Raw genomic sequence first — 11120 nt, forward strand, 5'->3', positions numbered from 1 at the left:
TAATACACTCAGGTTTCTACCATGTTTGAGAACATCGTTCCTTTTTAAGGCTGAATAGTACTCCACTATGTGTACGTATAGACCACATTTTGCTTATCGGTTCATTCATCAATGGACATTTGGGCTCTTTCCACCTTTTCACTACTGTGAATAATGCTGCAATGAACTTTGCTGCACAAATACTTGTTCAAGTCTCTTTCAATTCTTTGGGGGTATACAACTAGGAATAGAATTGCTGGATCATATGGTAATTCTATTTTTAATGCTTTGAGGAACCGCCATAACGTTTTCCATAGCAGCTGCACCATTTTACATTCTGACTAGCAATGCCGAATGATGTGGGGTTTTTTTAACTGTCTACATTATCAATGCCGGTATAGCCCCACCAACAAGAACATGAGGGACAATCTGTTTTCTCAGGAGAAGGGCCAAGGGCCAAGGTGGCGATTGCATCGCCCTTGTATTCAGGATGTCTGTCGTTAAAAAAAAAACCGTAAAGGTACCCAGAACGCTCTTTCTAGTATACTGTTGTTAGACGTTCATAGCCAAATGCAGAGGTGTTCCGGCTAGATTGCATTGCACTTTTATCGTATGTGTGTATCCAACAATCACATCCCAGCCACATTTCCCTCTCTGTGCACTCTCCTCCCTGCCAACTAAGCCACCCGGTGAACTTTTGTGTCCAGTTAGGAAGCATCCCCTTCCTCAAATAGCAAGTAGCCCCTGGCCTCACACCCAGGCTCTCCTCCCGATTTCTGCTTGCTTCTCACTTGGGGGAAGGACGGTGCTAATGTCCTATCCTCTGGGAGTCCCCAGGCTGGTCCCCGTCCTCGGTGGGACCAGCTGACAGATGGGAGGGGCAAAACGAACTTCTCAGTGAAAGCTTTGCATGGGCTTGAAGAGCAAGCTCATCTCTGTGTGTGGTTCTTTGGTTCTCCCCATCATCACCATTGATACCTTATTATACCTCACCCCCAGCCAGGTTCTCTGGCCCAGGAACAGACTTCTATACAGTTAGGAGCTGGGAGGGTGTAGGAAGTGTCCTATGACAGACTGAACCCCCGGGAGGGACCCCACTTGACCAGTGAATCAGGAACAGGCCCCCGTCACCATGTAGACATCCGAGTGCCCCTGATCCATACAGTGTTGGCTGTACCGGTGACCCTTACAGGGCCTGCTGAAACTATGATCGACTCCCCTGCTCAGGAATGGCGGTTCTAGCTCTGATTAGTTTTTCTTGTGAGGGGTGGGGGTGGGGTCACGTAACTGCAGACAGATGAGCCTCACAGGCTGTAAACTGGGCCAGGGTGGCCCGTTTCAAAGGCATTAAGGAGGGAGCCAAGAAAGCAAAGAGGCAATTTCCTCTGGCCACATCACAGAAATGTTGGGCAGGTTGCATCTAAATGATTGCAAAGAGCCTGGAAAACTCCAGGCCACAGGCAAACCACAGCCACGAATAATTACACCCCCACAGTATCAGGGTGAGGAGGGTTTCCCACGGTCTCAGGATGAGAGCTCCCAGCTCAGCGTGTGGTCCCCAGACAAGGCCAGAAAGTCAGGGTGGGAGTGACTGGAAACTAGATAGGACCCTGGGAGAAAGGGACCGTCAGTCAGGAACTGAATAGCATCCTGACTATCAGGAGATGCTGGGAACCAGGCAACAGGCAGAAATGCTGGGGAGATCCGATGAGGACCACACGTGGAGTGTTGGAGAGAACATCACTTTGGGGTCAGCCAGACATGGGTTCACATTCCAGCTCTGCCACTGTCTTCTTCTGTGATCTCTCCCCCCACCCACACACAGACTCTGACAGGAGGAGTTGGAGGCAGGTAGTTGATTTGGGAGATAAGGCCAAGAGACCTCATCTTGGGGAAATGAGGGAGAGAAAAAAATATGGCAGGAGTTATCCAGCAGTTAGCGCTGTGGGAACGGAGGCACAGGGCTGTTCCCTGGGAGAGATGTCCACCAACACCCTTCCATCATCAGTCGAGGCTGCTAACTCTGTGGCCTTGGGAAATGGGGCACTTAGGTGGAAAGTTCATGGGGTTGCCATAGGCAGATTTTAGTATGGAAACGTGTTGACGGGATATGGGTGGGCTCCAGCAGATACTTACTTCCCTTGGGACCTTGGACAACCCACATCACATGCTCTGTGCCGCCATGCATAGTACAGAAAAAACCCGCCTTCTTCTGAGGAAAGTGGGTCCTGCTCGACCGGAGGCTCTTTGTTCTGCCAACAACCTCATAGGCTTGGTTCAGCTCCTTGGGTGTGGAGGCCACAGTGCCCAGCCTACACGACCTTGCAGAGCAGAGGGAGGAGAGCCGAGAGCACCTGGGTGAGCAGGAGGGAGGGGTTGTGGGAGGAGAGGTGATAGGATGGAAGAGGGGAGGCCAGAGAGAGGGCAAAGTCATGTGAATCCTGCAGCCCAGAGTCTGTAGTGAAGTCTACAGAACTCGAGAAGAACCCAGTGCGGGGGGATGCGCCAGGCACCCGTGAGGGGCTGGTTCCATGATCAAACTGGTGTGGGGACAAGTAGGGACAGCAGGTCTGAATGGGTGAGCCAGGAACAGAGGCCTGAGAGCTCCTAGGGACCGGTGGAGATTCTGAAGAAGACTTTGGGTCTCTCTAGGCCGTGCTAGTGTCCATGTTCACCCAAAGCGGCTTCTGAAATAAGGATTTGGGTGCGTGTGGTTTGCTCAGCGAGGTGATCCAGAGATGGGAGTGTGTTAATGAGTGGGTGTCCACCGTGGTCAACCGGTGATCCCCCCTGCCAGGAATAGTTCTCTGAGGAACTATGTAGAACAACCTCAGGGTTGTCCCAGGAGGAATAGAAAGCTAACTTTAACTAGAGGCCCCCTGTTCGGGTGAGAGCTGTCCCTCGGGTGTGAAACCCCCACACTTGTAGGCTGCCATGCCCAGGCTGAGCAAGCTCCTGTGCTGCCTGGGAGGGCCTCAGTTAGGGAGCGGGAGGACGCAGACACTGGGAGTGGCAGCTGTCACACGTGGGGACTCCTCTCAGCATCATGTGAACCCTGAGGTGAGCAGTGGGAACATGTAGCTTCGGGTACACCTACCTAGAGCTCTGAGGGCAAGATGGTCCCAACAGCATGTGGGGCGCAAAGATAACGATCTTTCTTAACGGCGAAGGTGTCTGGAGGCCAGTGGCTATTGGTAACAGGTGAAGCCAGAGTCCCCAGATGTTCAGGTATTCCAGCAGGCAGACAATTAAGGGCTTCATGGAAGTCTGGCCACAACAGGAAGAGGACGGCAACCTCCAAACAGGGCAGGGGAGACCAGCATGATTCCTGATCCTTTTCCCTAAACTTTTTTTGTCTTTAATCCATTTAGAGTTTACTTTCTTGAGTGGTGTAAGATAGGGGTCCAGTTATGTTCTCTAGCACGTGGATATCCAGTTTTCCCAACACGACTTATTAAAGAGATTAGTCTTGGGAGCACCTGGGAGGCTCAGTCGGTTAAGTACCTGACTTCGGCTCAGGTCGTGATCTCACTGTTCTTGAGTTCGAGCCCCGCGTTGGGCTCTGTGCTGACAGCTCAGAGCCTGGAGCCAGCTTTGGATTCTGTGTCTCCCTCTCTCTGTCTCTCCACTGCTCATACTTTGTCTCTCTCTGTCTCTGAAAAATAAATAAACGTTAAAAAAAGAGATTAGTCTTTGCCTATTGTATATTCTTGTCCCCCTGTTGAAGATAAGCTGATTGTAATGTATAGGTTTATTTCTGGCCTCTCTACTCGGTTCCTAAGTACCTTGTTCTATGTATGTTTTTTTATGCCAGTGCCACATAGTTTTGATCATGATAGCTTTGTAACATCATGGAAGTCAGAAAGTATGAGGCCTCCAGCTTTGTTCTTCTTGCTCGAGAATACTAATCAGGGCTTTTGAGGTTCCATAAGAATTTTAGGATTCAAAAAATTCTGTGAAAAGTGACATCGGAATTTTGATAGAGATTGCATTGAATCTGTAGATCACTTTGGGTAGTAGGGACATTTAACCGATATTAATTCTTCCAATCCCAAAACGTGAAATATCTTTTAAAATTGTCTCCTTCACTTTCTCTCCCCAATGTCTTATCGATGTATAGGTCTTTCGCGTCCTTGGTTAAGTCTATTCCTAAGGATTTTGTCATTTGTAATATTGTTATAAATGGGATCGCTTTCAGATAGTTTGTTGTTAGTGCATAGAAACCCAAATGATTTTTGAATGTTAATTTTTTCATCCTGAACATTTACTAAGCTCACTTATTAGTTCTCACAGCTGTTCAGTGGAGTCTTTAGGGTTATATATACATAAGATAAGGTCATCTGCAGACAGAGACAATTTTATGTCTTTGTTTCCAGTTTGGATGCTTTTATTCCTTTTTCCTGCCTAATTGCTGTGGTGGTACTTCCAGTACCAGGTCGGATAAAAGCGGAAAGAGTAAGTACTTACCTTGTGGTCCTAATGTTCCTTATTCCTCTTTCATTGTCGAATATGATGTTAATTACGGACTTGTCATATTTGGCCGTTCTGTTGAAGTTTATTCCTTCTACACCTACTTTGTCGACAGTTTTAATCACGAAAAGATGTTAAATTTTGTCAAGTGCTTTTTCTGCACATATTGACATGATCGTATGGTTTTTATCCTTCATTCTGTTAATGCAACGTATCACACTGATTGATTTGTGGGTGTTGAACCATTTTTACATCCCAGGAATAAATCTTACTGAACAATGATGTATGATCATTTTACTGTGCTCTTAAACTTAATTGCTATTATTTGGTTGAGGATTCTTGCCTCTGTGTTCATCAAGGCTATTGGCTTAGAATTTTCTTTCCTTAGAGTGTCCTTATCTGACTTTGGTATCAGGATAATACTGGCCTCATAAAATATGTTTGGAAATATTCCTCCTTCTTTATTTTTTTTAAGAAAAGCTTGAGGATTGGTATTATCATAGGACCAGTGAAACCATCTAGTTCTGTGCTTTTATTTGTCAAGAGATTTTTGCTTACTCATTCAATCTCCTTGCTTGCTATTGGTCTGTCCATGCTTAGTTATTTTTAAAGAAAATAAACATTGAGTTCAGGGGGGACAATTAGAACCACGAGCAACTATATCCATTAAGATGAAGTTAGTCTGTAGCAAGAGACACAAAGCATCATGGCTTAGACAAGATAAAAGGGTATCGCTCTATTAGGTAAAAGGTTGGAGCTCTTCAGCTGGGGGCTTGTGTGATGAGCTCTCTGATGAAGTCTGTAGGGACCCGGGCTCCTTCCAGCTCCCTGTAGTTCCACTCCTGTGTGGCCCAGGCAAGTAAGCCTGACATTCCATTCCATGCACAAGATGGAGGAAATGACCAGAAGAGGGAGAAGGACAAAGGGCACGCACAGGCTGTTTTGAAGGAAGGTTCCCAGAAATAGCTGTACCATCATTTCAGTCACATCACCTTAGTCCATTCCGAATCTCATGACCATGCCCATCTTCAGGACAGGCTGGACACATGGTCTGTTTTCTGTGTGACCACATACCCAACTAGAAATCCTCTCACTGAGGAAGAAGGAGAAAAGGAATGTTGGATTTCACCAGCCACCTGGGCTGCGGCAAACTTGCTGGTCACCTTCCAACTGGGGATGCTTAGCCAAAGGTGGTTAACTGGACACGGAGAACATAAAATATGTATTTCATAGATGTACTGAGCAATGAGCTCAGACACTCCTGCGCCCTCCCGTCTCACATGATAGTTTCGCCCTTGTGGCGAGTGTGATTGGTGCCCCACCTCCTCCCTTGCACCCTCCTGAGCTCACCTGCGGCTGTGGGAAACAGTTCCTGCGTGAGGTGGCCACCTCTGATAGACACGTGGTCCTTCCTCCTTACCCGAGACTTTCTCCTGCACGTGAGAACTCGCTCCGCCACAAGCACAAGTGACATTTGGAGGCATTAATATACCTGGAGCGACCCTCAAGAGGGACCTAGGAATCAACTGGCTCATGCCACAGGCCCCCAGAATTCTGGGAGAATTCTGAGAGTGTTCATCGTGGTTTCTCAGATGTGCCCCAGCAGGACGGATGCCCGCTGATCGACGGTTACCATACCCGCTCCTGTTATTTCCTCCACCCTGCTTCTTCCTCCCCACCGTGTTACCCAGATAAACTCCCTGCACCCACGTCTTTATCTCAGGGTCAGCTTTTGGAAGAACCCAAATGAAGACACCTTCACACACCTTCCCTGTGGTCACCTAGATAGTGGCTAAGTCAGAATTCAAACTCCGATCTCTAGGCTTTCAGGCCAAGTGTTTTTTTCCACAGTGCCAGAACGAGAACGTAGGAACATTTTTAAAACCACTCTGTCACCCCAGAGACTGTGCACCCCAAGGCCAGGACACAAAGAGACCCTGTGGGGGAAGTGCCAAGGGTCATCCAGGACCCAGTCAAACCCTGTGGCACAGGAGGTGGGCACAACCAGCCTCCCACAGCCAAATGCTACCATCCATTCCCTGTCAAACACATGTGCGGGTAAACTGAGGCAGATGACTGAGAACCGGCCAGGGGTTGGAGTCCTGCACAGCAAAGGAGGAGAAGGGAGTGACAATCGGATGGAGCCAGCGGAGAGCCTGGGGGACGTGGCCCTGAGATCCTGCCCCCTGCCCTGTCCCAAGTCCCCGTCTCCTCGGCTCCTGCATTCCTGGCTCTGATTGTCATTCATAGACTGCAGCATGTACACATGCCTCAACCAGATTTGGTATCCCCAGCATTAATAATGGTTCCTCTTCTTCTTCTTCTTATTATTATTATTTTACTATTATTACCACTATTTTGCTCTAATAATATTGAGAGCATCAACTCCTTCTGTTTTCTTTGGCTGAATGTTTATATGGCAATGGTTTACTTTTAATATTACCTTTAAGCTTGACAACAGTCAATAATCCCATTGCACAGATGAATAAACTGAGCCACAGCAGGGTTAAGTAATTTGGCCAAGACCACACAGCCAATAGTTCCAGCCTGTCTGCCCCCAAGGTCACGTTTCTGACACCATGCCACATCGCCTCTTGGTGGGCTTTCCCGGGCCAGCGGGGTTACAGTGCTCAGACCCCAACAGGAATGTCGGTTTTGACTCTCACCAGTGAAGACCAGATGACCTGATTCCCTGCCTGCCCTTCCAAGTTAGGAGGCTGACATGAGGCCGAGGTGGGTGAGGGGGAGTCAGGGTCCCCTTACCCTTCGGCCTTCCAGTGAAGCCTGCTTGCCCTTCCCCAGGTACCTGGAACAAAGCCTCGGAAAGCCCTGTCCAGGACCACAGAGGGCCTCCAAAGGGCTTCAGACCCTCCAGTAGGCAAGGTGGGCTTCACGCCTGGGTAGCTGCCACTGTCCAGCCCTGGAGCGGGCCCAGCAATGGCTATGCCTGCCTCAGGCTTTCTCCAGAATATGTTCCAAAAACGAACCTCCTTGGAGAAATAAGGGTTATGAGAGGGAAGAAAGAAAGAGCAAAAGTGGGGGCAGAAGTATCAACAAATGATCTGGGATTCATTCCTTTGAGACAGCAGACTCCTTAAATTTTTCTACATTGCATCCTGGTGGTTAAGTGCTGCTGGCACCAAAGGCTTCTGGGAATGAGCAGGGTGTTGGGGGTGGAGGGAAGGACCATCCCACCGAGGCTACAAGCCCACTCCTGCAGGGTCTGAGCTCCAAGGACGTCTCTGTGCTCCTTTGGGCGTCCCCCTGCCTTCTAAATCATCAGCTGTAAACCTTCAGGCCCTGCCTACTTTCTGTTTAAGGTGTGTATGGTGGGGGCAGGGTGGCTAGCACACGGAGCGCTGGCTGTCTCTCAACGAAATGGACAGGTGCGTAAGTGTTCGTGAATCCCAAGGACCAGAGCAGTGACTGGAGCCAGGGTTTTCCCATTGCTATTAAAAGGCCAGTGAGCAGTAGGCTGTCTGCTGGAAGCCTCCAGAAAACGAACACAGCAGCTAAGGAGCTGTGATGGATGGGGGCCGGTGCGCTAACAGCAGAGGAAGGGGCCCTGGGGCGAGAACAACAGGTCTGTGCTTCGCAGACCACAACTGGGAAGGTGCAAAAGGAAGTTTTCTTTGTTTCTTTGTGAAAGAGCTGAGCAAGGCTCTCAACAGGGATGATATGCTTTTGAGCTTTTACGCACCATTATAAGAGGCCAAGCCCCAATGCCCGTGGCGCATTTGCCAACACCCATTGGTCAAAGTGTCATGCGGCCGAGCCCATATTCCAAGGGTGGAGGAATGACGAGAAGTTGCAAAGTCACGCTGCAAAGGGGCACTGTGCAGGCATGGGTATAATTAATCGTTTTAGCTATCTTTACAAACAATCTACCACAGACTGGCTCTTACCTCCAAGATTATTTGAGATTATTTTTGTCTCACTCCGGTTCATCGTCCAAGATGGCTCTAAGTGAACTGAATGGGGCACTGTTATAAGTGATGGGAGTGGGGAATTGGGAATACTGGTACAAGGCATGTGTTACCCGTGAGGCGGTATACTGTTGTTTGAAAGTGGACTTGAATTAGTTGTAAATGCGTATTGTAAACTCTAGGGCCATGACTAAAAATACTGTTTTAAAGAAATGTAATTGATATATTAAGAGAGAAGATAATTTGGAATCATGGAAAATGCTCAGTTAAAACCAAAGAAGGCAGGAAAGGGGAGGAGGATGTTTTTAAAGCACCAAAGATCAAGAACGACAAGTAGAAGACAGATACAAATATGGTAGTCATTAGTTCAACCAAATCAATATTCACTTTAAATGTGAATCATCTAAATATACCAATTAAAAGAAGAGTTTTATCCACTGACAGAGTAGATTAAAAAACAATATCCTACTACATAAGCATTGTTTACACACACACACAAGAACATTTTAAGTGGTTTAAAAGATCACTCTAGGGCCATTACAGTGGTGCCACCATAAGCCCAAAGAACAAGGTCCAAGTTCTCTAAAATGGCATTTAGTGGTTTTACAATCTGGCCCCCACCTGCCTACTCGACACCACTCACCCTGCACTCCAGAAGCCTAACTAATTGCACATTTATACCTCCATGCCTTTTCACCTTCTCGTCCCTCCACCTGGAAACCCTTGCTCTTTCTTTGTTCACTTAATAAATATCAGTGGACTTACATTATGTGAGAATTTAATTGACAAAAAGTATCTTGCTGAGGGGCGCCGAGGTGGCTCAGCACGTTGAGCGTCTGACTTCGGCTCAGGTCGTGATCTCACGGATCGTGGGTTCGAGGCCCGTGTCGGTCTCTGTGCTGACAGCTCAGAGCCTGGAGCCTGCTTTGGATTCTCCCTGCCCCTCCCCCGCTCATACTCCATCTCTCTCTCTCTCTCTCTCTCTCTCTCTCTCTCAAAAATGAACATTAAGAATTTTCTTACAAATTAAAAAAATTATCTTGCTGAAAGAGAGAAAATTTTAGACACTGCCAGTGATGCTGAGAAGGATTCTAGTATCAAAAGTGTACTTTCAACTGTATGTCAGTTTTTACCTTTTGTGCCAACCTTGGATCCTCCCTCTTCCTGCAAGGCATCATTCCAACGTACTACTTAAGTGTCCTTCAAGACGGGCAGACAAGGTGCCTGCTCATAAAGCTTCCTTGGATGTCTCAGGCTGTTGTTTTCCCCTCCAAGTTCTTACAGCAGTTTGTGTCTCTATCTATTCTGGCACTGCCCCACTGTGTGGTGATTATTTATTTCAGGTAGACTGAGAGATCCCTGGAGGGAGAGAGAACATCTTGTTCAGCTTTGTACTTTCTTGAGTCCCTCTCTCCTGCCCATGCCCAAGTACAGTAGCTGGAACCCAAGGGGGGATCATAGTAGGACGGGTGGATGGGTAAGGGGATGGGTGAATGAACGGACGGATGTGATCTCATTTGAGTTCCCCCAAGGCAGACCCAGTATGAGGACTTGGATGCAGGTAGTTTCTCTAGAGGTGACCCTACGGAACCGAAATGGGGGGGGAGGGGAAGGGACGGGAGGGGGAGCTTAATCCCACCGACTTGGGATTCCTCCATAAGGAGGAACCTATTGGCTCAGAGGGGTCTCACAGCTGAATAAGGAGCCAAGATATTGTGAAACTCTTCCCATCCCCCCTAGTTTGATGGTAACTGTCCTACTCTCCTGTACTTCCCAGTCTCTTCCATGGCAACTAAGCAATTTCCTGTGGTGTGGGGAAAGCCCTCAGGCAGCCCATCAACAGCATCTGCTGCAAATGTACATGTACCAGCAGATGGAGCCCTCAGTAATATTGAGCGTTAGAGTGAGAATGTTTTCCCAAGCCCATTCGAACCTGCACACACTGTGTTCATCGCAGATGGTCGACAATTACCTACTTACTTGCTATCTGAAGTGCTGCACTCTGCCCACGGTGTGGTTCAAGTGGAAAGGTGTTTAGTCCTATGCCCCCCACACCCTGGGGGATAGTGTGTCTGTCACTCTGGCCAATGGTCTAAGCCACTGATGTTATGTAGTACAGCTCCACACTCCGCTCAGCAAATGGCCACTATGTCCTCAAGGTCCTTCCCACCCACATAAAAATTCCAAAAACAGGATGGATCCCCAACAGGGAATCACCTCCCAAGCACCATCATACAAATGACAAAGAGCTTAAACATGGATGTCCAGGAAGGAAGTGCCATCTCGTTACAACAAAGCTGTACGGTTTTGCTGATTTTCCTTCTAGATCTGATGGTCTTTCCGGCTGTGTGGAAACTATGTACGGAGGAGATAAAGAGCAGTTTGGGGTGGCGGAGGGAAAGAGAAAGAGCTGTGTAAGCACGGTTAATAGAATTGCTGGGTTGAGACATTTTCTATTGTTTTGTTTTTCTTTTGCATTTTAGGATACAACAGAGGAGGGTTGGAAGTATAACTCAAAGAGTGCCTGGGTGGCTCAGACGGTTAAGCCTTTGACTCTTGACTTTGGCTCAGGTCATGATTCTGCCTCGGGATCCCTGCTTGGGATTCTCCTTTCTCCCTCTCTCTCTGCCCCTCCCCCCTCATCCCCTGCCCCTCCCTGTGCAAGTGCTCTCAAATAAATAAACTTAAAAAAAAAAAAAAGGAAGTATTACTCGAAAAGGAATTCTTTTAAGCTGAGAAAGAAAC

The sequence above is a fragment of the Prionailurus bengalensis genome, chromosome C2, assembly GCF_016509475.1.
Source record: "Prionailurus bengalensis isolate Pbe53 chromosome C2, Fcat_Pben_1.1_paternal_pri, whole genome shotgun sequence".
Taxonomy (NCBI): domain Eukaryota; kingdom Metazoa; phylum Chordata; class Mammalia; order Carnivora; family Felidae; genus Prionailurus; species Prionailurus bengalensis.